The 23420-nt window shown below is 44.4% G+C and overlaps 1 protein-coding gene across 6 annotated transcripts in view; it reads left to right on the top strand.

Moving 5' to 3' along the window:
• Window positions 1-18456: 18456 nt before the first annotated feature.
• Window positions 18457-23420, top strand: part of PLEKHA1 (pleckstrin homology domain containing A1) — a 38875-nt gene continuing 33911 nt past the window's right edge. For 5 of the 6 annotated variants that reach the window (XM_054205636.1, XM_054205639.1, XM_054205640.1 and 2 more), the window contains exon 1: window positions 18457-18599. The gene's annotated coding sequence lies outside the window, so the exon portion shown is untranslated. Of the gene's footprint in view, window positions 18600-18714; window positions 18971-23420 lie in introns of those variants that run through there. The other variant, XM_054205637.1, reaches the window with a different exon arrangement.

Consider the following 23420-nt stretch of genomic DNA (forward strand, 5'->3'; position numbering starts at 1 on the left):
CACCGCCCGTCCCCCTGCGCGTGAAGGAGCCAAACGCCAACAGTCCCGAAGAGCGCGTGTCGTACAGACGGGAACAAACTCGTACTTACTTGAAAATGCCTTCGTGGCCTTTGCAGCGCTACAAAACCACGTTGCGTGTTAGTTTCTTTGTGATATTTGCCCTTATTGTTGAGATTACCTGGTACCAGTGTTTTTCTTCTTTGATCGTCTTGCAGGAGCCAAATCACCGCAAAGGAGTAATTCCCATTTATGCGCTCTTCTTTCAGGTAGAAGCAGTTAAGCATGAAGCTTCATCACACAGATTTTACGCTGGAGTAAGAATTCCCATAGCGAAAATGGTGCTTCTGCCTGTTTGTGAAATTACCTTCATTTAAAGCAGTAATTTGATGTTGAGAAGAAAGGCAAGCAATTACAGCAATCGCTCCCTGTGGTACAAGTACATTCACGCTTTTTCTGCCTTCTGACTGCAAAGACAATATTTACACATGCATACAAATCATATCACGTATTGAACTAGTGCTAGAACTGCAAATATTAAAACTGCAATGATACTGTGTTGATATTTTAAACGCTTGATGACCAGAAAATGCCAAGGCTTTGATAAAACAGCTGGTTTTCAGGCGTTTTGTGGGGCCCATCTTCAGGAAGTTGCTTTCTGAGAGTCTGCAGACATTAAGTGTCAGGGAATTTATTTCATCAGCCCTTTCTAACGAAGCCCCGTATCACCAGGCAGGGCATGACAGAAGAGGTCCGCCCTGGTGCTCAATGTATTTGCTAACTCTTTTCTTCCTGAGGAGCAGGGAATGCTCTGGGAATGTAAAGAGCAGCTCAAAAAATCCCTCTGCCTTCGGTAGCAAGTTGCACATTGAGACGCCGACGGAGAAGATTATCATAGTACACATGTTGCTGCAGTTTAATTATTCCCTTTCCTGTAAAGAGCCTGGCTCTAATTAAATGGCAAAACAAAGTGAGAACTTTTCTCCAAGCCATTTTAAAGTGCTCACTTCCTCCTCTGTGTTCTGCGGTTTATTAGATTTGAATGAGTAATGGGGTGGTTTCATTTGTTTAGTAAAATTAAAGTGGTCAGTAACAATTTCCTGTCTGAGCAAACCGTGGGCTGATTAATAATATTGGTGATGGTGGTGAACAGGGGTTTTTTTGGCAGCACGCAGGTTGTGCTGCCAGCCTGCTGCTGCTGGGGGGTTTCCAGAGCCGCTGGTACTTACCAGGCTGCGTCTCAAGCCTCGCCGAGACAAGCGTTGTGCTGACAGGGCTGGCACAGGAGGAGTTCGAGAGGTGCCTTCAGAACTGAACACCAAAGCAGTGTGGAGGAGATAACGTTTTGAACCCAAACTGATCTTCCTTCTTACCCAGACATCTCATAATTTGCATTTGGAGGGCCAAGCCTGGGTGCGGTACGAGCACTGGAAGCACGAGCGAGGTGTCCGGGTTTGGAACGTGCATCTATCATTCTGGATGGCAGAGAGTGTTTTGCCTGGTCCTTTCCAACGTAATTCCCAGTGTTGCTGGCAGGGATGGCCATGCCTACCAGGGAATCCCTTTATTTTTCACAGATAAACACTCTTCTTTAACTGGCATGTGGCAATTTTGCAGAACCCCATGACCCTGGCTCAAAACTCTACAGCATCCCGTGAATTTGAACTAACAGCAAAAATGGCAGGGAAATCAAACGCATTGTGCAAACCTTGGCACGGGATTCAGTATTTTCGCTCCTGCTGAAAACACCTTGGAGAACTTTATCTCTGTTTATACCCGAAAAAAGGCGCACGTAACCAGGGGCTACAGTCTCCCAACCTAAATTGCAATTACCAGTTGACACAAACAATATTTAGCAGCTGGTTTTCCCATACGCATTACAGATTTTTGTCTGAATTTTATTCATTGCCTCTTCAGAGAGTCAGACACACAGACCGGTACTGATCAGCTCACCTAAAATCCAAAATGACACAATTCTCTTGCAAAAGGCATTTGGGAAAGGATGAACTCTACCGCAGTAATTCTTGCTATGCCTAAACACTGATGTGGTATTTGTGGCAAGTAAACGCTTACTGCATGTAAAAGAGATTGGACTCTGATATGACACATAAAAAATAATAAAAAAAAGGCATAGTCCATGAATTTTCAAATGTGGTGGCAGACACGGAGTACCAGAGAAACATCAGACTTGTTGCAGCACCTATTGAGTCAATGACAAAAATGCTGCCTCCAATTATTGCTGTTCAGTCAATGACAAATACAATGCCTCTGCCATTAGTGGGCAAATACAAGGGCCTGTCAGCACGTAAGACTTCAAAACCCGACATCGACATCCAGCAGCTTGTTTAAAGAGCCGATTCAACAGACTGCTGGCATGGCCTTGTGCTAGACTTACTTCTTCAGCCTTTGCCCATTGATCCTGACGTCTACAGATGATCATTAACTGACTTGGCTCTTTCTAGAAGCTGCAGTGTTTCAGGGGTCATGGTTAGCTAGAGGGTTGATAAGCACAGATTCTGTCAATAAAATATTTTGTACATCAACGCCAGTGCTTTTTACAAGGGATGCCCGAACATGTACAGCCTCCACAAGGATTGTTCCACCCAAGGTTCAGTTCCGGAGTATTTGAGCTCCCTTAATTTTTACTGACAGTGGTGTCAAAAGGAGATGCTCAGCATTTACAGAAAATGTTGGTGGCACATGGACTCAAGCCCTCATGGAAAATGCTAATTGCTTATCTCAGGAACACAACTCACTGAGGCAAGATTTTCAGCTTAGAAAAAAGTAAAATGACTTCTGTGAAAGGCAAAGCACATGCTAAGTAGATATATCTAAAAAAAAAACCATTTTAAAAAGAAGCATACTTCTTTCCTTAATCATACTTCCTAACGCAGATAACACCAAGCCTTTGCACAGAAAGGAAGTCAGAGAAATGACGCTGCTCCACACGAACAAGCAGGTTGCGTGGGCGTAACCGAAATCAGAAATTACACTAATAAATAATGTCTCCCCTCTGACACCCCAAAGTGCTCTGCAAATGTTATTTCAGTTGAGCAACAGCGATGGGCAAATATTTTATACTTTTAGAGCTGAAGGTTCAGAGAAAAGTAGCAATGTAAGTGTCTTCCTTGAGGTGAGACGCAAGGCTAACGAAGAGCAGGAACGGTACCCCTGTGTTGTGACTTGTAGACCTGTGGTCTAACCACCAGACAAGAAAGGGCTTATTAAAATTAACAGCATTAGAAAAGATTATGCTCCCCAGCAAAATACCAAGTTCCTGTGAAGGCCTGTGAATCGCTTGCATAGCTTTTACAAAAAGTTATTTAAGAGACATCGTCTGTGGTTCCTCTGTGTGCATCTGTGTCAGGACCTTTGAATAGTTACTCAGAATTCAAACGTGTTTCTTTCCACCTTGTCTGCAAAACTCAGATTTCAGGTACAGATTACACCCTGTCTGCTTCACGGCAGGAAAACAAAGTGCCTAGACCTTCCCCTTCCTCATTTAAAAAGAAACCGTCTTTTTGCTAAAAGTTCAAAGCAATGAGATTGCAGCTATTTTGCCAAACCAAATACTTGGCCAGAAGTCACCTTAAAATTTTAAATTGCTGATAAATTACATCAATCCCTCCGATATGGATCTGGGTTTGGGTGTAGGGGGTGAAGCATGGCCACCATCCGTTCCAAGCCACCGTCTTCTGTCACCTCCTTGAGTCAGTCAGTCCCAGTGTTACCTCACTTGAAGAACTGATTTTAGCACCTGATGGGGTTGGTGAAGCAGGAGCGATCAGTTTGGCCCACGAATCATGTTTGTCACAGGGTGAAAATAAGCAACTGCAGCCTCTCCTTGTGTCACGCTCATTTGAAGGGTAAATTCGATCACCAGCCCGTTTCCTTTACCCACAGGTTCTTGCTGAAAATTGGCAATTTTCTCTGTACTAAGGCACGGGCTCGGATGACAAAGCCTGGTTCTAGATTATAGGAAGAGAAAGTTTGGGGGTGTTCGCGTCTCAGCTTTCCCGCAGTTCCACACATGTTTTTTAATTTATTTTTGATTGAATAACATTTTCCAAGTGGGCTCTAACTTTACGAAAGCCCTAAATGAGCCTAATCTAGATCACTTGTGCAACTGTTTTTTGTAAGTCCTTATGAGTTTACATGCTACTCCGTGCCATTTCTGACCCTCCAGCCCGTGTCCCTTCCCCCTACCCGACTTCCACACTTGGAATTTTAGTGCAGGACTCTTGGCAGCCCCTGGTCCTTGCAGCTGTGACTTCTTCTGCAGCCACCCATGCAACCCTGCAACCCTCAGAGGGGACAAAATACAGCCTGTTTCAGAGCAAGGGATCTCATTTAATGGCATTAGATCCACACCTTGGGTATAAATTGTTCTTTCCGGGGTGACTCTCTTCCAAAATTTCTGTGTTACAGCTGACATACTCTGCAATGCTGATACACAGGGAGGCAGGCTCAGCCCAGAGCTGATGCAGCAGTGCTGTCCTGTACCTGGGTTATGATTAATTCTGCCTTTCAGCACATAAAACATTGGCTATCAATCTCTTTCCCCTCCTCTTCTACTGTAACAACAGCAGAGACGCTACCTGAGATATATTATGGTGACATAAAATATGATGATTGTTTATTTAGAATAAGTGAAATGTGATTTAATGGAGCATGTGTTGGGCTCCAAGCCAATGAGCGGGTTCTGGTGTTCTGGGCTTCAGTGTAGACACTCTATAATCAGGGTTTTCAAATGAAAAGCAGCGTCAACTCATGAGCATTTTAAAAGCTCGTCTTGGCCCTACCCCAGCTCCACTGCTGGTTGAATTGCAGCCTTTGGCCTGACTCTCCCATCACTTGAGATGGGAGAAAAACAGGCTCCAGCTCTAGATGAGCTCTTTACTCCTGCTGGACTCCAGACACAGGGCTCTCAAAATTGCATTTCCAGACAGGCGAAGCTTTGCCCGTGGGAGCTGGAGCTGCCTTCTGAGCAAGCATTTCCCACACACAGGGAGGGGGCACCCGTGGGGGCACTGATGGATACGTCAGAATAATGTTTGACTTTGCCTAAAATTTGGGTGCAGCAGCAATCGCCCCCGTGCCGGCCATCGCGCAGGTTCCCGAGGCAGGTTTTTCTTGGCACCGGACACCCCTCCCGTGAACGTGGATTGGGATGTCTTAAGGGATTTAAGCCTAAACTTCAGTTCCCCGTCTCTCGCCAAGTTCTCACTGTGCTCTCCAGCAATCCCACCGCCGAGGGGATGGTGCAATGGCCAGAGATGAAAAGGAGCACGCCTCAAAATGAAGCCACGCCACTGGGGAATAAAGTCACGTAGCTATGGGAAAAACATGTGTCTTTGAAGACTTCCCTTGAATTTAGCACACGCATTCTGCTAGTTATAAACTGTCTTTTTATATAACTTGACCTAACAACATCTGCAAAATTCTTGCCTTTTCGAAACAGCTATGAATAGGTCACTGTTTATTTCTGATTAAGCCTGATTCATTTATCATTCTGCTCAGACTTTCATTCCTGTAAATACATTTACTCTCAGTATTTAAAATACATTTCTCGTAGTAATTCTGAGGTCAGGAAAACAGCCTGCCAAAGACTATGTCTGCATTTCTACAGCATAAAGTTTATTTTTTGCTTGATTAAAAAAAAAAAAACCAAACCAAATAAAGGCAGTGTGCTTGCACTAAGTCACAATTTTGAAAGGAAATGTAAGGCAGTCATTTCTGTAAAAGCTTTAGCAGTTAACAGTTGGCTGAGTATTTAAGTATAAACTGTTCCTAGAGACAGTTCAATAAAACCTATGTTCAATTAGTTGACATATTGTAGGAAATGTAAAACATTTCGGGATAGCTGCTAGTAGATAAATTGTATAGGTAGTAAGCTCCCAAGCTCACACACATCATTTTTCACGTGTTCTTACACAGAAGCCAGTTTTAAAGCAGAATTAAGGCTAAAATACATTCTATCAGAATTCAGAGCCCGCTGGCTAATTACGATCAGATTTGCAAGCGCCTAACAAATCCCGAAGATAATGACATCCCTGCCCATATGATAAAAATTGGCAGGGGGTGGGGAGGAGGGACGTGTGTCGAGATGCTGGCGGAGAGGACACGTGGTCCTTGGCTGCGGTCCTGCCCGCTGGGCAGCTGCCCACAGCCCCGTCTGCCCCCGGGGACAGCCAGGAGGACATGGGAAGGAGCTCGGGGCCTCACAGCGCGGGGATAAGGGTCAGGCACAAATCCGTAAGGTTATTACTTGGCTGCACAGAGAACAGCTTCTTTCTCCGCAAAATGTCCGCTCGAGGCTTTGACCTTGTGGTTTCTGTGTATTTCCCAAATTAATTTTGTTTCCTGCAGTGGCAGCAGGTAACCCCAAGAGCTGGCCCAGGGGGTGAGCTGTGGATTGGCCCTGCTGCGGGATGCACACAGAGCCAGGAGCTGCTCCAAGGGCTGAAGGGACCCGTTAATACCCAGCTCCAGCCCCAGCTTGTGGCCGTTTCACAGGTTCCTGCTTTAGCTGCTATAAAGCCAAGCAACCGCATCACTTCTCCAATGGGTGTTGGACTAATTTTGGCCTGACGATGGAGGTGAAAAATGAGTTGCCTCTTCCCTGCACAGCTGCACTCTGATCTCCTTATGATTTCATCTGTATTTCTAGAAATTTAGACGTTTCCTGAAATATCCGACTATGCAATCCCTTCGTGGCCCTTCAGCATCCCCATCGGTTCCTACCACTCAACCTGTTTGTTAAAATTAGCAAAACATTACATAAAGGCTAAGACGGTTTTCATCCCTTGCAGTTTTGTCATTTTGGTGTTAAGTGAGTTCAGCAAAAGGGCGTTTTAACGAACACAAACTAAACTAACTTTCCAAGAGAGGTCCGTGGGCAAGGCTGGGAAGTTGCAAGAGCCATGAGGTAGCTGCTAGGAGAATGCAGACAGATGTCGGAGACATTTCTCTATTTGTAAACAAACAAACAGCCCGACACCCAAATCGGGCCAGTCTGGTGGAAAATATCAAAGTCATGACCTCCATCAAATGAAAGAAAACAGATTACACAGCAGCGGTACTTGCTGTTTTCCGTATCTTTGGGTAGGTTGTGCTGGTTTTACCAGGCTCTCCAGGGGAGCTGAACTGAAGTGACCGCTTTAGGTTCCAGTGAGGTGTTTTTTTTATTTCACCATCACCATCTGAAAGGGGACAACCCAGTCTCCATTTGGTTTTGTTTTTCTTCCTGGTAATCTCCTCTGGTCTCATGTCTACTCCATAATTTCCTTTCTTTTTTTTTTTTTTTAACTTCTCCCTGTTGTCTTCTTTTCCTCTCCTATTTTGCCCTTTCCATTAACTTTTCCCCTGTTCAGCTCTAACTCCCTTAGAGCTCTACATTTTTACTCCTTAAAATTAAGTCCTTAATCCAACGCTGTTATTTGCACATGCATTTGTTCCAGCAGTTTGAGCTTAATATGCCACCTCTCATTCACTGAATCATATTCCCCGTCTGCAAACAGGCCCACAGCCTATTGCAAATATAAAAAATAATGGATATTTTAAGCTAGCCTTTCATGTGACTGAATTAACTTATTAGATACGATAACTTGACCAGATGCAATTCCTAGCCTTGCCTTTAGTTCTGCTGAGGAATAGTCCCATTACGCTACAGCCCCATTTATACAAGCCAGGCACAGACTGCAAGTGCCACGTGGGTTTGGCCGCAGCATTGAAGAAATAAACCTTTATGATAACATACTTCTAATTTTGATTTCGGATGCCTCATTCCCTTCCAAGTGATGGTGTTCAGAGGTGAGCTTCAGGAGTGGGATATTTTCAAATTTTGCAAACAGAAATCCTTTTTGCACGTCTGACCTTTCGTGTATCTGGATTTATCATGGTGATTTAACGAAGTCAGTGTATTTGTGAAGAAGTGTGCAGCCAGGGCATCTCTGTTTACCTACTCTACACGCCTAAAAGGGGTGACTTGGAATTGTATCGTAGCTCTTTCCCAGTCTCACCATGGTCCCAGACCTTCCTGGGTACCTCAGACAGCAGTGGAGGTGCTCCAGTGGGAAAGTCTCCATTGTCACCAACTGGGCACTTTCAATCCCCTTTCTCCAGCTGTCCCCAGACACGTGCTTCTGGGATATCACCACCTCAGAGCCTTCCCTGCCGGTAATCCATCCCCTACCCTCCTTGCAGTGACTCACTGCTGCCCAGGGGAAAGAACTGAACCACAATCTCAGCAACTTCTGCTGACCCCATTTACAGCCCGCAACGCAAACACGGGCGGCAGACCAAAGCGGAGGTGGAAAGCTGAGCTTTTCGTTAAGCAAGCGCATCGTAGGACCCTGGAAAGGAAGATTTGTTTGCGTGCTGCTCGCCCCGGCATGCCTGTGCATGCTCGCGCTGCATTCCTGAGGGAAGCTGGGTTTCTGCGAGGACGGGAGACGGAGCCGGGACGGGAGCCGCGTGGGAAGCCAGCTGCTACGCTCCTTTCTTTGATAAAGCGGTGGTTGAGTCCACCTACAAGAGAACCACTTTTGCGGTCTTTGTTTTGGCAAGCCTGCTCTATAGAAGTAAATTCAGCTCCTTGCTTTGTAATCTGGGATGATTTTAAATCTCTTTCTGCCTTTTGAAGTTGAGAATAATTAAAGTCGTGCTGGCAAACAGGGGAGGTGATAAGTAGCAAAAGCCAAATTTCAGGCTACAGGCAATCTGCATGGGCCTGGGATCCGCCTGATGAATAAAATGAAGCCAAAGGAGCACAGACTAGTGGGGTTATAACACCTAAGGAGAGGTAAACCCAAATTATTCCTTTGTAGGGAAAAAAAGAGGTACCATTTTGCCTCTTTGGGCTAAAACCCGTGCGGATAAGGTGGATCCCCTTGCTCTGCAGAGGGATGGAGCCTCTGACATCCTGCTGCATCTCTAGGGACAGTGTGGGAGCTATAGGCACAGCGTGCTCGGCATCCCCCGCTGAGGCCAGCCTGGCCAGAGACACCCCGTCACAGACAGCACCTCCAGGGCAGAGGGGAGCTGGGTGGAGGATGCGGCTGTGCTCATCCCTCAACTTCAGACCTTGCAACGAAGACAAAGCCTTGGGGGAATTCAGGCGGTATTTTTTTTTTGTTGTTTACTTAGCTTGTGGGAGTTTAATGTTTAATCGTTGCAGAGGAGTGAGTGGGTTAGTCATGTAATTGTTAGCCATGATTTCTGCCTTTTTTCCTTTTGTCCTTTGTTCTTCCTTATCGCGTCTCTTCTATTTTGTGGACTAAATTGGCTTCCTATCACAGCCCTCTGGTCCTTGATTTCTCAGTAAGCTGCAGTTTTATAGCATTCACAAGCGTCTCTTCGTTTAAACAACTTGAATTAAGGGCATAAGAGCCAGGGGCGGTCGGCGCTTAGACGGCTCCCTAACCTCGAAGGCGGAGGATGCTCCCCCAGCAGCCGGGCACTGGTCCAGGCTGGTGCCCATCGCTGTGAGTACCGCCACTCCCGCAGATCCAAAAGTCAGCTCTGTACCGTGCTCCCAGCCTTCGCAAGGCTGAAATTCCCCAGTCTCCAGCGGTGATGGTGGCTGATTTCTCAAAGGAAAGAAGCACAAAAGGAAAAATTGACGGTGTGACTCCAAACAAGGGAACCGTTTGCTGTTTAGCGAATAGAACTCTTCTTTATCCACGAGCCTGAAACCGTAAAACAATGTAAGGGCTCGGAGGTTGGTAGATAAACGTGCCATTAGTTGATACTACATAAAGCAACCCCGCAGGGCTGTGCCCTAAGGGGCAGGTTTGTGTCCCAGCGTGGCTCGGGGCCGCCCCCAGCATGGGTTCAGCTCTGCTCTCTCCCAGCATCTGCCACAAAAACCAGCTGCTCTATTTTGCCCATCCTTTTTTTCCCTTAAAAATGTCAGGTCTGGCCGTGGTCTGCCACGACAAGCTACGCTGCTACACTTTTAACGGACAGAGCCAAATTTATTTAATGATTTTGATTACTCCTGCTGGTTAATAATTAATTCAAAACAGGAGCGTAAGATACTTCTGTTGGGTTCTTATTGCTTTTAACAAAACTGAAAGATGCTTTTAACAGAACTGTAACTCAATTAATCTCTGTAAAAAGAAACATATGCATCTTAATTGCCATCAAATATTTATTCCATCTTTTTCCCCTGCATCAGCTCTACCTTACTCCTTTCTAACCTTAATTCATCCATGTGTTAGTGGTTCATAAGACATTGTTTAACATCTACAGAGGTTTTTACATGGTACTGAGGTCATTCCCAGTCAGACACATGGCCCATGCCATTACAGTTGCTTTTAAATGTTTCTAAGGCGTGATGAGCCTACCAAATGATGCAAAGAATAAGTCATTTCTCTTTTCTTTTCCCCAAGACAAAACAGGATTGACAGAACCAGTCATCTTTTCATCATTAATATCAGAATTGCACTCAGTCATAAAGGAAAGACTGACACATTTCATAGCCCAGTTGTTTACAGAATAATAATAAAAAATCCTAAACTGTCACAGAGCAGCCCAATACACCTTCCGGAAATGTTGCCTTTCCAGATACCAGGGGAAAGAAAAAATCCAATCCACTCAGCACAGAAATAGGCTCCCTACCTTTGAAATATAAGGCCACCTGGCTCACTTAGATAAATTACGGCTGGATGAGCGCGGTAGCTCGACGGCAAAGGTAGCGTTCAGCATGAGAACAGCTGTCAACATCTGTCTGCTTTAGGATGACAGACTGCAGGGAGCAGCGACGCCAGCCCTGTCACCGGCTGAGCGGATGACCTGGCAATGCTGCTGTTTACACAACCCCTCGCAGCTATTGCCACAACCTGTGGAGCTGGTTTGAGCAAGAGTGGAAAAATCTGGGGAGAGAAAGGAAATGCTGAAAAGCCAGACAAGCCAGAGCAATATCTGGAGCGGTGCTGGGTGCATTGTCAGTTAAATAATTTTCGTCAGCGGTTCAATTTCATCCATGTTCAACCCCAAGTGTACTTGTTGATGGCAACAGGGCTTAGAAAAAGGACTCCAGAGGAAAATTGTTATCTCCTAGGGCATCTTTGGGGGTCAAGAAGGAGAGGACATGATTGCTTTTGAACCCCGTGCCCCCGGCTATCTCAGGGCAAAACCCTGTTCCGCACCTCAGCGGGGCTGGGGCCCGCTCTGCCCCACCAGCAGTTATCAGTTCAGGGTGGCTTCCAGATAGGTACTGTTGGCAACAGGGGATTTGATAGACAATGTCATAACTGCATCCGCTACCATAAGAACATACTAAAAAAGCCTTCTTCTTGCGCTGACTCCAATAAAAGTGTAAATTGTAGAGAGGATGGCATAAAGGCGCAAGCATTTTAAATTGGTAAGATCTGAGTTGGACAGTTTTTGATGACAAAATATTCACAATCCATTTACATGAGTAACCCGTTGCATAATGTGAACAATGTGCAAGCACTTTGGCTTCTTATATTAAAAATTACAGCAGTTGGAAGTCAAAAACACTGAAACTTGGTTGAGTTCGGGACCAAATTTCTAGCTGTTTTAATCCCCGTGGTCAATTTTAATCTTTCCTCCAATGTGAATAACAAGTGACATTACTGAAGGCAGCAGAGTTTGCAGGATGACACAAAGGGAGGTAAAAAAGCGAACTGTGCTGGGAGACTCTGGCAGCTCCTCAGAAGCAATGAGGTAGGAAAAATGAGGATTGTTCTAGAAGGATGGCAGGCATTTCACCCAAATAAGTTACAGGAGTGATTAGAGCTGGAGTAAGCACAGTTCTTCTGCTCAAAAACCAACCTAAGACACTACAAAATATTTTTTCTGAAGGAGATGTAAAACAACATTCAAGGAACAACCTGGGGATGGGGCACCAAAGCGCTAAAAAGCTGGAATTTGGGAATGTCACCAGAACCTCAGCATGTCACACATTTTCTAAACCTGAGCATTCAAAGATTTTTTTGTTCCTTCTAGATATTCTGAAATGGTAACCAATGTTTCTACTTTCCTTTGTAAATGTAGGCACAGAGTTGAAATTTTTGTTCTGTATTTGAAGTTATGTAATGTAATAAGGTGGATTTTACAGACATATACTTATCTTTTAATAAATAAATAACATCTTTAATAATTGCTTCTTGCATTTTATTTTATGAACTTAAAAGTTACGATGTTAGTTGTTAACCAGGGTCCCCATACACTTCAATTCTTGTACATTTTTTAATGGCCACCGATATCAGTTGCTTCCCAGCCCAGCAAATTGTTCCCTGCCTGTACAGAAATCAAGACAGCTCTTTGCTTTTATGAATTAAAACATGTTTCAAGCATATATCCTTCAGGCTTACGAAACTGGCCCATCAGTCCTGGGCCAGAAAGGGCTGTTTCCTCTGTGCTGAAAGCAATGCTGAATTTTGCTCCCAAAGGAGAACGGATCCTGCAGTGCCTTGACCTGCCCTGGCGCGGGAAGCCGGACCAGCCTTTCCCTTGACACGTGCTGCTTCCTGAGCAGGGCTATCGTTTATTTGGGTGGGTGCAGAGATGACCCACGTGCCCCAGGGATGTCCAAGGGTGGCTCCGAGAGTGGGACGGAGAGGTGCTCCTCAGGTTGAGCTCCACGTCCCCCACTGGCACAGACTGGGTCAGGATCAGGCTGGTTCACACCAGCTTTCGGCTTTAATACCGCCTCCGTGCCAGCTGCAGGGTGCCAGGTCATACTTGATCTGGCACGGCGCCTGCCAGGGCAAAAGTAATCTGGGAAAAATGTTGAACCCCATCTGAAATTATCAAATGAGCTTGTGCTGGTGCTGTGCTCTGTGTCACGGGGCTGAAGCACTTCTGACCTTGTACCAGGGGCCCCTGTAGTTACTCCTCTGATGTTAAACAGTGCATTTATAGATGCTGCTCTTTGGATCACCTCCTGCAGCGCCGTTCTTCCTAGTAAAAACCTTGGTCTAAGACTCTGCACATCCATCAGTGGGTGCCAACAAGAGGGGTGGAGGGCTGGTGGCACCAGCAGTGGAACTCTCGCCGCCTGGCACGGCTGGATGGAGAAACACAGAGCGCCACCAGCGAGGGATTCCCCAGCCCAGGAAATATTAGCCACAGCTAAGTCAGAAGACTATGCCAGGGGCAGGGCATTGCAACGCACTTCGGGATCTTGTTATAACTGAAAGAAAGTTTTCTTACTTCCACCCATCGTGGACTGCAACTTAGACCGTCCCTCCAAGACTATGAGTTGTTATGGTGAGGTATAACGTTATGGTTCCAGGCAAAAGTACAAATGGGAGCAGCTTCAACCATCTGTTTTGCTCCGCACTATACTACCTAACATAAATGTAAATGATCCCTGCAATACAGTGCATAGTGAAAAATTAAATAAATGAAATAGTGTACCTCATTACCTCCATCTAACATTCTGTGTGCTCCAGTGGAGTATCACTTTTTCTAGTACTAAATCATGTTTACACTGTTGTATACCTTCATAGGTAGACCTCAAAGCCTTCACAAGGGAAGGTGTGTATTACTAACCAGCACCCGGTGAAGGATAGCTGCGGAAAGGACGACACGGGGAGGCTGCGAGCAGCCCGGCATCACATCTGTGACGCTGCCAGAAAGCGAACTCAGGTGTCTCGACCTTCTGTCGTCATCCCAAGACCATTATAGCATTGGGTGCTGGCTTTCTCTAGGGTATGCTGCCGCTCAGCCCAGTGACAGTAAGGAGCAAAGCACCGTCCTGAGCTGAGTAAGTGACTGCAACATCCACGCAAGCTGAAAGCCCTCCGGGCGGTTTGCATATATTCCAGTGCAGAATACGCCCTTTTCTGAAGACGATTAAGCTCTTGTCTTTTAAGCTTTGGAATGAAAGAGATAGTCCCCATCTGAAAAAAAAAAAACCCAACAACATTTTAAACTTTTTATTACAGAGACATTATATTTTAACGATAATGCACTTTTTTTTTTTTTAAGTGGAAGAGCTCTAGGCTAAAATAGAATAGGGAGGGGAAAAGGGCTTTTTGTTTTTCAGTAGTAAACTTTATATCTAAAGATGATGGAAGAAAATTCGAAATGTACTGTTTGATGGAAACTGAAGAATCATCATATAATATATTTTAGTATAATACTATGCTCATAGGAATGAGGAAAACAACTTCAACATAAGAATATTAAACTAGTGCTAATGAGCTCAAAGTGTTTAAATATGACTTTCAGGGAAATCGAGTGCTTAACTCAAATGGCTGAGAAATCTCTTCATCACTGTACATCAGTACTCATACACCGCAGTTACATCAGGGTGCTTTTCCACCTCAGTATCAAATTAATAACAAGATCCAATGACTGGCAGCTGAAGCTGAATGAATTCAACCTCCATGTGCGATTAAATTTCCAAGTTCTGTCAACATAATTTCATCAAAAGAGACGAAGCTTTGGCTCTCACTTCGAGGCTTTAAAATGCATATTGTAAATATGATTTAAAGCAGCTTCTGAATTAAACTCTCTGCTTATACGTGCAGGGATGTTAATGCTTCTGCTCCTTTCCTCCCCCTGGGAGGCATGGAGGGATGAGGCTTGTCAGCGTTGCCCTCAAGGTGCCCATCACGCACACACAGTTTTGCTGTAAGGCAATGATTTAGGGAAACCTCCTTCTTCAGCGCTTTAGCTAATTGCCTGTACAATCCAGGGCACGGTTTTCCTTCACTACCCGTTAGCTACTGATAGCTCGGGGATCAGTGCTGTCATCTTCTCAAGCTTCAGAAATGGTCCATAACTGGAGGTGAACCAGGGCGTACTGCCGAGGTGGAGAAGACAACCTTGTTTCTTAGAATCCGTCTTGCTCATGTGTTTGAAATCACAGCGATTGGCAACCCTGAGGTACGAAGCGGGGTTCTTCCCCGGGTCATACTGACAGGAACCTTGGAGGACTTTTGCGAATCTCTTCATCATGGTAAATAATTTAAGTAGGTAGTACATATTGCCTAATCAATCCCGTGTCATTGCAGAAAACTCAGACATTCATCCTCTGGGATAAAGTTTAATGATGGAAAAGCTTTCCTTGGTTGCTAACGCTGGAGGTGTCAGCAGAGTAATGACCTCTCCTGATCACAGCCTCCAGGAAAAGTAGTCCCGCTGAGTTCAGTAACACTCCTCTTAAAATAGTGCACAGGAGACATACTGCATGTGGATGGAATTTGCAATATTGAACCCATAAAAAAAAGAATATAGTGAGAGCATTTTGCTCTGCACTTAGTAATTCACTGGCCAGGCTTTTTCCTTCTTTTTCACTGTAACACAACTGTTAGTTTTAACAAAACCGTTTTGTCTAAGGCAGAATTAATTTCTTTAGAGCAATGAAGTGAGGTTTTGTCTGTGGTGCTTTATTTCTGTGTATGTATAAAGTCGCTGAACTTCCTCTGCTGGGTAAAATTATCCATCATGAAAATACAATTAGAAAAGTTAAGAACTGGGATATTTCGGAATCGTTGAATATTTCTGCTTCATTGTCAGGACATGCAAGATGTGTATTTATATATACAGGGTATGTATTTGATATCCATAGTTATATCTGTATATCTGTATATACATATATAGATAGATACATATTACTCATTTTGGTATTACTATTATTCACGTATGTTCTACTGGCAGTTTCCATACCTTGTGAAATAAATATGTGCTCTTAAAGGTGCATATTGCAGCAGGTCACCCATCAATTGTTATTTAGTATAGACTGTATTTTGAGCAACTGGAATCCCAGCAGGAATTGGTGTCCAAACTCTCTTACCCGTTTCAGTGATGAGAATCACAAGCAGCTCATGGGCAAAGGATCGGTACAGAAGGGGCCTGCCAATATTTTTTCCCGGGCATGAAGACTGTTGTGAGAATACCTGCCAGCTTTTGAAAGCTATGAATAGAGACAACTGGAGAGGAAATAAGTGCCTGTCTCATAATTCTGCTGGAATACACCGGGCTGCGAGCCAATTTCTAAATTGAAGTCAGTGGCATTGCATGGGGCAGGAGCCAGTGCAGACCTTTTTCTTCAAAATTTTTAGACATTGCAGGGTAGGTAGAAAATAGATTCTGTCCTTTGTAATCTTTGCACACCTATTTTGTATTGCAGAAGACTGGGAAAGTATCCGTGTGAAACCAGTCACTTCAGATCTAAAGTTTATCTGTTTGTCACCACAATGTCTTTCAATTGTTACATTTGCACACTCCATAGAAACGAATACTGAGAATATTGAACTGCTTCAAAGTCAGTGAGCTCAGCTGACCTTTAAGTAGCCTGTGCACCAGGACAATATCATAACACTAGAACTATGAGCAGCCTCCTACTGAAAACAAATTTTGCTTTATATCGAGGCATTAGAGACGACTATATTTATGTTTCTATACGCAGAAGGTTGTCTTGGACATCAAAGATTGATGCCTGAATGGTTTAGCGTGGAGACATATCCTGTTGGGCTCACCTGCACCTTCTGTGTAATTCATGGGGGAAAGGCTGCGTCGGTGGCAGCTGAATTCTCCATCTCGCACCGGGGAAAGGCTGAGCTCTTAATCTTTTGGTTCCCCACGTGCTTATTTCCTGAATATACTTTTGTGAACAGCGCAACTTACAGAATATGGCTATTTTAAAAGTTAGTATCTCAGCTTAAGCAAAGATAGCTCTTTATATTCCTGATTGTCCCCTCACTAAATTGCAAACATGGGGAGAAATAGGTCTTCTCAAAAGGAGGGTTGCAGTAGTCTTCCATGATGGAAACTATGGTAAACTACAATATGAAGTTTGCTACCCGATTCCAATAAAATATATTAAATGTAATAATCTTTTTTTCCCTTTCCCGAGTCCTGTTATCACAACACATGGTTATTCAAACCTTTTTTGGCAGGCTGGAAAGCGTATTTGAAAGTTAAGGCATATTAGACTGTAGACTGCCACAGTTTTCATTCTGCCACCTTCTGTGTGTGCCTTATGAAACGGCTTCTGATTGCACGGCTTTTTGATTGCAAAAAAGGGCATATCATTTTTACAAAGGGCTCTTCCACGCACAGTGCCATGGCAGACCACATCCTGCAGTCATTTAATGAGCTGCCACAGTCATAATAGTTGTGTCAGCATAAGAAATGTCAAATCAGGACCTAAGCAGGGGAGGGCTGTGGTGTTGGCTACTGTTACTTGTCTTACATTAACTCCAGTAAAACCCTGTTAAGTGAAAATCATCAAAAAAATGTCCAAATAATTGTGAATGGAGTCCAGATTGAAAAGCTTCTGGCTCGTGCAGCTGCAGAGTGTGTGACCCAGCCAGGGTTTGATAGGAAAAAGTTGCCATGGGAATGGTACGGCATTGTTTGCGGCTGACTTCAGCCTTTATTGTTGTGCTCTGATTACAGCTTTTGTTTCGCTGTGAAGTACGGTTGTTAAATGCCAGCTTGAAACAATGATGTATTTACATGCAATGCCTGAGTTAAAATTATTTCTATTTTTAGAGATATCACTGATTTAAACTGGGGGAAAAAAATCTCAATTACTGTTTCGGAAAACATTAAACATTTTAGTATAAATATAGTGTATGCTTAGAAGATAATTCCCATTAAAATGGGTTAAATATCATTCCTGGAAATTGTTATTCACCACTAGGACCACAGTGACTGATGGCTTCAAAAAGCTTTGAGGCAGCACCTGAACTGACACACTTTCTTCGAGGAGTGTAGGGGGAGAGTCTCCACACATCCAAACTGTTGATTCCTTTTCGTAGAATCACAGAATGGTTTGGGTTGGAAGGGACCTTAAAGATCATCCAGTTCCACCCCCTGCCCTGGGCAGGGACACCTCCCACCAGCCCAGGTTGCTCCAAGCCCCGTCCAGCCTGGCCTTGAACCCCTCCAGGGATGGGGCAGCCACAGCTTCTCTGGGCAACCTGGGCCAGGGGCTCACCACCCTCAGAGCGAAAAATTTCTTCCTGACATCCAATCTAAATCTCCCCTCTTTCAGTTTGAAGCCATTACCCCTTGTCCTATCAGTATGTGCCCTTGTGAAAAGTCCCTTCTCATCTCTCCCGTAGCCCCTTCAGATACTGGAAGCTGCTACATGGTCCCCCCCAGAGCCTTCTCTTCTCCAGGCTGATTTTCTGCGGGTCCCCTTCTGTCACATTTAATATTAAAATCAAAGTAACTACACGTTCGAAAAACCCAAAAGCTGCAGAAAATAAGCCGTGTCAGCCATTCGTGTAATGGCTGATGCTCCGTTAACCCCCGGCCCCGCCTCAGCAGCACCAGGCCCCGCCGCCGGAGAACTACAACTCCCGTCAGGCTTTGCGCGGCGGGACCCGCCGAACTACATCTCCCAGAATCCCCCGCGGCGCCGGGGCCGTCGGGCGGGCCGTTCTGCGGCACATGCGCACGGCGGGGCGGGGCGGGGCGGGGGCCTGGGCGGTGTCGCCGCGGTCGGTGCGGCGGGAGGCGGTGAAGTTCCTTCGGAGGGAGAAGGGGGTGGGAGGGGACCGGACTGGACCGGGCCGGGCCCGGAGGGAAGGGCGGCAGGAGGAGGCGGAGGGTCTCTCGGCGGCCCGGCTCTCCTCACGGGGGCTCCCGGACTGCCCTGGACTCCAGTAAGTGTCTGGGCCCGGGGCGCTGAGCCGGGGCCGGGGGGCTGAGGAGGCTGAGGCGGGGCCGGGGGGCTGAGGCGACGGGGCGGCCCGGCCGGGCTGATGCTCTTCCTTCCGTGCTTGCCCGGTGTTCGGCCGGGCAGGGCACTGTCCTGTTTCCTCGACGCCTCTTGCCTTTGTGTGGTTCCTCGGTCGTAACTGCTTGGTGCCCGTCCCTTCCCTCCTCCCTCTCCTTTTTCTTCCTTCGCCTTCTCTCTGGAAGTCGCCGTCTTGGCGTGGGGGCTCCCCCGGTGTTTCACCTCGGGGGCGGTGTAGGGGAGGCCGTGGTATAATTGCCCTGGTAGAGCAGTCAAGGTTCTGTCAGATCCCCAGAGGTAAGAGGATGATCTCATTACCCGTAATATTTTTTTTTTTTTCATCGCCTCTCTCTTCTTCTCAACTTTGGTCTTTGAGCATGATGGGAAGAAGCGATCTTATCTGGGCAGAGCCCTGCAGTGATGGTGCCTGGGAGGGTGTGGGCTGCCAGGCCGGGCCTGCTTCGGTTGTGCTCGCGTTTGGTATTGAAATCTCCAGCCGCAGCTTCGAGGGGAGCTGAGTGCGGCTGGGACTGCTAACATTTAGTGGCTGGCTTGCTTTTAGCTTTCGAAGGCGCTAGTTCTGAAGAGGGTGGCTTTGGAAAGCTGTTGCCTGTGACTAGCAGTGCAAGCCTGCGCCTCTGAGTTGTGTTCTGGCTTGGTTGTAACCTGGGCTGGTTACTTACTGAAACAAACTGTCTTTAAATGGATAACTTGACTATAAATGAATGTTAAACTGTAACTAATACTGTCAGATTTGCAGTCTTTAGCACATGTGAAATTCCGGATAGGTATTTGACATGCTACTAACAACACAGACTTAAATGCTCTATGTATTGTGCAGTTCCCCTAGGTGTAACTAATGCATAACCTTCATAAAAGGCATTATATTATTGCATAAAATGTTTGCAAAGTAACATCAAGAGGACAACAATTTCACTTTGGGGAGCAGACTCCCGTTTTGAGGCCTGTTTCTTAAAACTTGTGTATCTAATTTTGACTGATTGATGCACGGTTAGTTAAAAACAAGCAAACAGTTTATCTGCAAGTGGGAAACAGTTATTCATTTTTTAGTCAGAGCATTATGTATTAGGCATGAGCAGAATGGTGTTGTTTATCTGGGTAAAACTGAGAGGGAGTGTAATATTTGTTAGGTTCTTAAGAACTAGATCTCTCTGTGCTTCACCTTCTTACAAAAGCATAGTACTTCTAAAGAGACTGCTAGAGATCCCTGCCTGTAGTAAGCTGAATGGCATCAGGTTTTTTTGTTGCCTGTTGACAAATTGCTTGCTTTACTAAAAGAGGCCATAATATCTGTAAAGATACATTTTCTGTTCTCTTGCCGTTACCCAATCCCATACATGACGCTGGAAGACAGAGCCATATTCGATCATACAGCTTGGGCCTACGAAGTGCCAGGAATAGCTTCTCACTGCTGAATGCAGCAGGGTGTTGTGTTGGGGTTTTATTTTTTCTTTGATTTGTCCACTTCCTTTTTATATTTGGTCTGCGTTCATTATGATGCAGCACAAACACCATCTTTACTGAGATGGAGCTATGCGTGACAACTTTGCCTGATGGCTGTATGGTCTGTCATAATAAATTTACTATACTGCAGTTGTAAGGATGGGTTTTTTTCTAAATACTTTTGATTTGAAAGTAGTTATGAAGTATGATGACGTCTTGTGTCAGTTTATTTCACAACTGAGTTACAGGTGCAACTTTAAAGCCAATTCAGTAGTCCTTGAAGATCTAGACATCCAATTACGTATAGGAAGACTTCTTTAGGTTTTATCGCTTGTTCTTATGAGGTTCCACATTGGATAAATTCATAGGACATTTGCTGCATTCTAGTAAGTCTTAACAGTGGGTTTGGAACAGTGGACTTGCCTTTTAGGTCCCTGCAGTCTTGCCTCCTACTTCTGATTGTTGTTTTTACTTGTGAGAGTCACACAAGTAACAATACATAAAGCTGTCAGGTATGTAAAGCAGAGAAGTGTAGAAGTGCTGTTTTCCTGTTTGTCACATGAGTGAGTGTTAAAAATGGGCTGAAATTTCTCATGGTAGAGAGAGATTCTTAGCCTGGTTGATATTTGGAGGAGAGCTTTTTTAATTCGTGGATGAATAAGCACTGATGCTGCAGAAAGTGATAATTCAAGAGATAATACATGGGGGCTTTGTGTATGTTAGACATCACTGAATACTAGACTGCTGGAGACAGCTTTGCATAAAAAGTAAAACTTTGTGCAATTTCATGTGGTTTTTTTGCAGTTATTAAATATTGTGATTTTATTTTGCTAGTGTAGAAAATCTAATTTTGAGTTAGTAAATTGTAAAGTTGAAATCTGTTTTCTTAAGTTGTTTATGTTTTATAACTACAGTTGGCCTTATGTTCCATTGTATCGCTATGCATTTCAAAGGTGGAAATAAAGAAAAAGGTGCACAATAGGTCACTGACAGGTATATTGTAGTGTTTAAATGTTTCGGAGGAGCAGATGCTTTCATATAAATTAGAGAATAGGCAAAGAAGAACCAGTGGAAATAGGAAGCGTCTTAATGCTTTTCCTCCTCCTCTCCCCCTGTATTTATTCTTCCTCGGGAGCAGTAACTGAGTGACAGAAGGCAGGCACACACAAGGGGAATAAGGAAGGCGCGTATATGAGGAAAAGAGCTGAATGAAGGAAAAGACCTTGGTTTTTCCAGGTAGCTGTGGCTTATTTCAGAAGACAAGGGAGCTATATCAGCAGAAATAATAAAGGCTGACTGTATGTCAGAGGGTTAGTGTAGAAGAGAGGAAGTGCAAAAGTCAGTTTTTATTGACTGTAACAGATTAGGAAGAACTTGAGGACATTACTGAAATGTGAACAGATATCTACTTGTAATACAGTCTCCAGTGTAGAGTTGGACACAGCCCAAACTGCCAGGCCTGCAAAATCCTTAATCTATTTTAGTAGATCTAGAATTCCATCGATGTCTTTATTACTAAATGTTCCTGGTTATTAAGCTGACAGTTATCGTAGTAAATGTAATTCCTTCAAAATGCAGCAAACCAGCGGCATTGGGAGGTGAGTGCATGTTCTAAGTGAGAAGTTTCCTTGCATGCCATGGTGTGCACTTTCTTGTATCCAGCTGTAAGTCAATGTTTGTCTAAACAATGGCTTGTGATACAAGAGCATGTATCTTGCAAGATTATTTTTTTTTCCTTGATAATTATGAACAATAGAAACATTCTTAGAAAATACTTACTGGGGTTTGGAGCCAAATAAACCTTTGTGTAGTTGTATAATTGCATGAAAATACAAGATAGTAACTTACTTCAGTGCCAAAATATGTGAATTTAGGTGACTGGCTTTAGCATAAAACTTTCTTACAAAGTGGAGCAAGTGCTTTAGATGCCACCAGGAAACAAATGATAGAAGAAATGCAACAGTCAGTACATGTATTCTTTTGGTTTTGAGCATGAATGCAACAAGACATGGCTAGAAGCATTGCTCTTAATGCTTTATATAAGGAACATAAATATCAAAATTCTAGTGAGTTTATCTGACATACAGAAATAATGTAGCTGCTTTAAAAAAATGCTGAAGAGGTCAGAGAAATAAGTGTGGATCAAGTTCAGGTTTTGAAGTCACACTTTAATGCACAGAATGACTGAAATGAATTGGAGTGGGAGCTATGGCTGAGCTGTTTCAAAATTTTTTTCTACTCTTACACTGATCTCTGAAATTAGGACTTTGAAAACATCTAAGTCTAATATCATCTTGATATATGCTGTAGACTTTGAGAAACACTTTGCCATATTCGTATATGGCTCAAATTTATAAATAACACTTCCCTGTTAGTGCTAGGTAAAGCAGCAGGGTTTTGTTACTGTTGAGGAAGGAAGCTTGGTTCATTGTCTCAGCACTGAGCAGCATTTTCTCCCTCCAGGGACTTGCAGAAGCATCTAGAATGTGTAGGTGTTTCTTTAATCTTGGAGAAGGAACTTATTAAGCTTTCTGGTGCAGAACTGTATGAGCCACTTACTTTTAACAGATGTTATCTGCACAAGTAGGGAGTTGCAAGTCTGGTAGACATTTGTGGCATTCAACAGTTTAAACAGTTTTCAGGTTTGAACATATGCCTTTGCCTTGAAAATCTGAATAGTTTCAGGTATTTTATGTAGAAGAAAGGTGGTTCAATGGTGAGGTTGCTGCTCTGGGACTTGGGAAACAGGTTCAGCTCACTGTCTTGCCAAAAGCTTCCTGTGTGGCCTGGGACAAGCTGCTTCTCTGTCCCTCCGTTCTCATACTGAAACTGCAGAGCAGTAGCAGCTCTCTGTGTCGCTGAAGTGTTACAAGGATACGTCAGTCAGCTTTTGATGTGTTCAGGTGTGGCAGTAACATGGGGGATATAGCTCCATTGTGCTAGGAGGGAGAGGTCTAAGACACTGCCCAAGTTTAAAGCTGGCGTATGCTCCAGTCAGAAGGAGTAAAATCAGAAAAAAGCTGGGGGGGGGGGAAGTTTTGACTGGAAATCTCTTGTATCATTTAAAAAAGAGAGAAAGCAAGTTCTTAAAACTTGAAGAAGCCCTGCATTGGTTTATTTAAAGTGTAAAAGCAATGCTTAAAAAACCTGTCTGCTTGAAAGGCAAAAGTTTTCTACTATGATTCTGCCACACAAGGAACAAGAGCAAAGCTGTCTCTGTTCCTCTATCAGCTGTTCTCTTCTTTGGAAAACACTTATAATTCTAGCTAACCATTAGATCCAA

The sequence above is a fragment of the Rissa tridactyla genome, chromosome 6 (genome assembly GCF_028500815.1).
Source record: "Rissa tridactyla isolate bRisTri1 chromosome 6, bRisTri1.patW.cur.20221130, whole genome shotgun sequence".
NCBI classification, from domain to species: domain Eukaryota; kingdom Metazoa; phylum Chordata; class Aves; order Charadriiformes; family Laridae; genus Rissa; species Rissa tridactyla.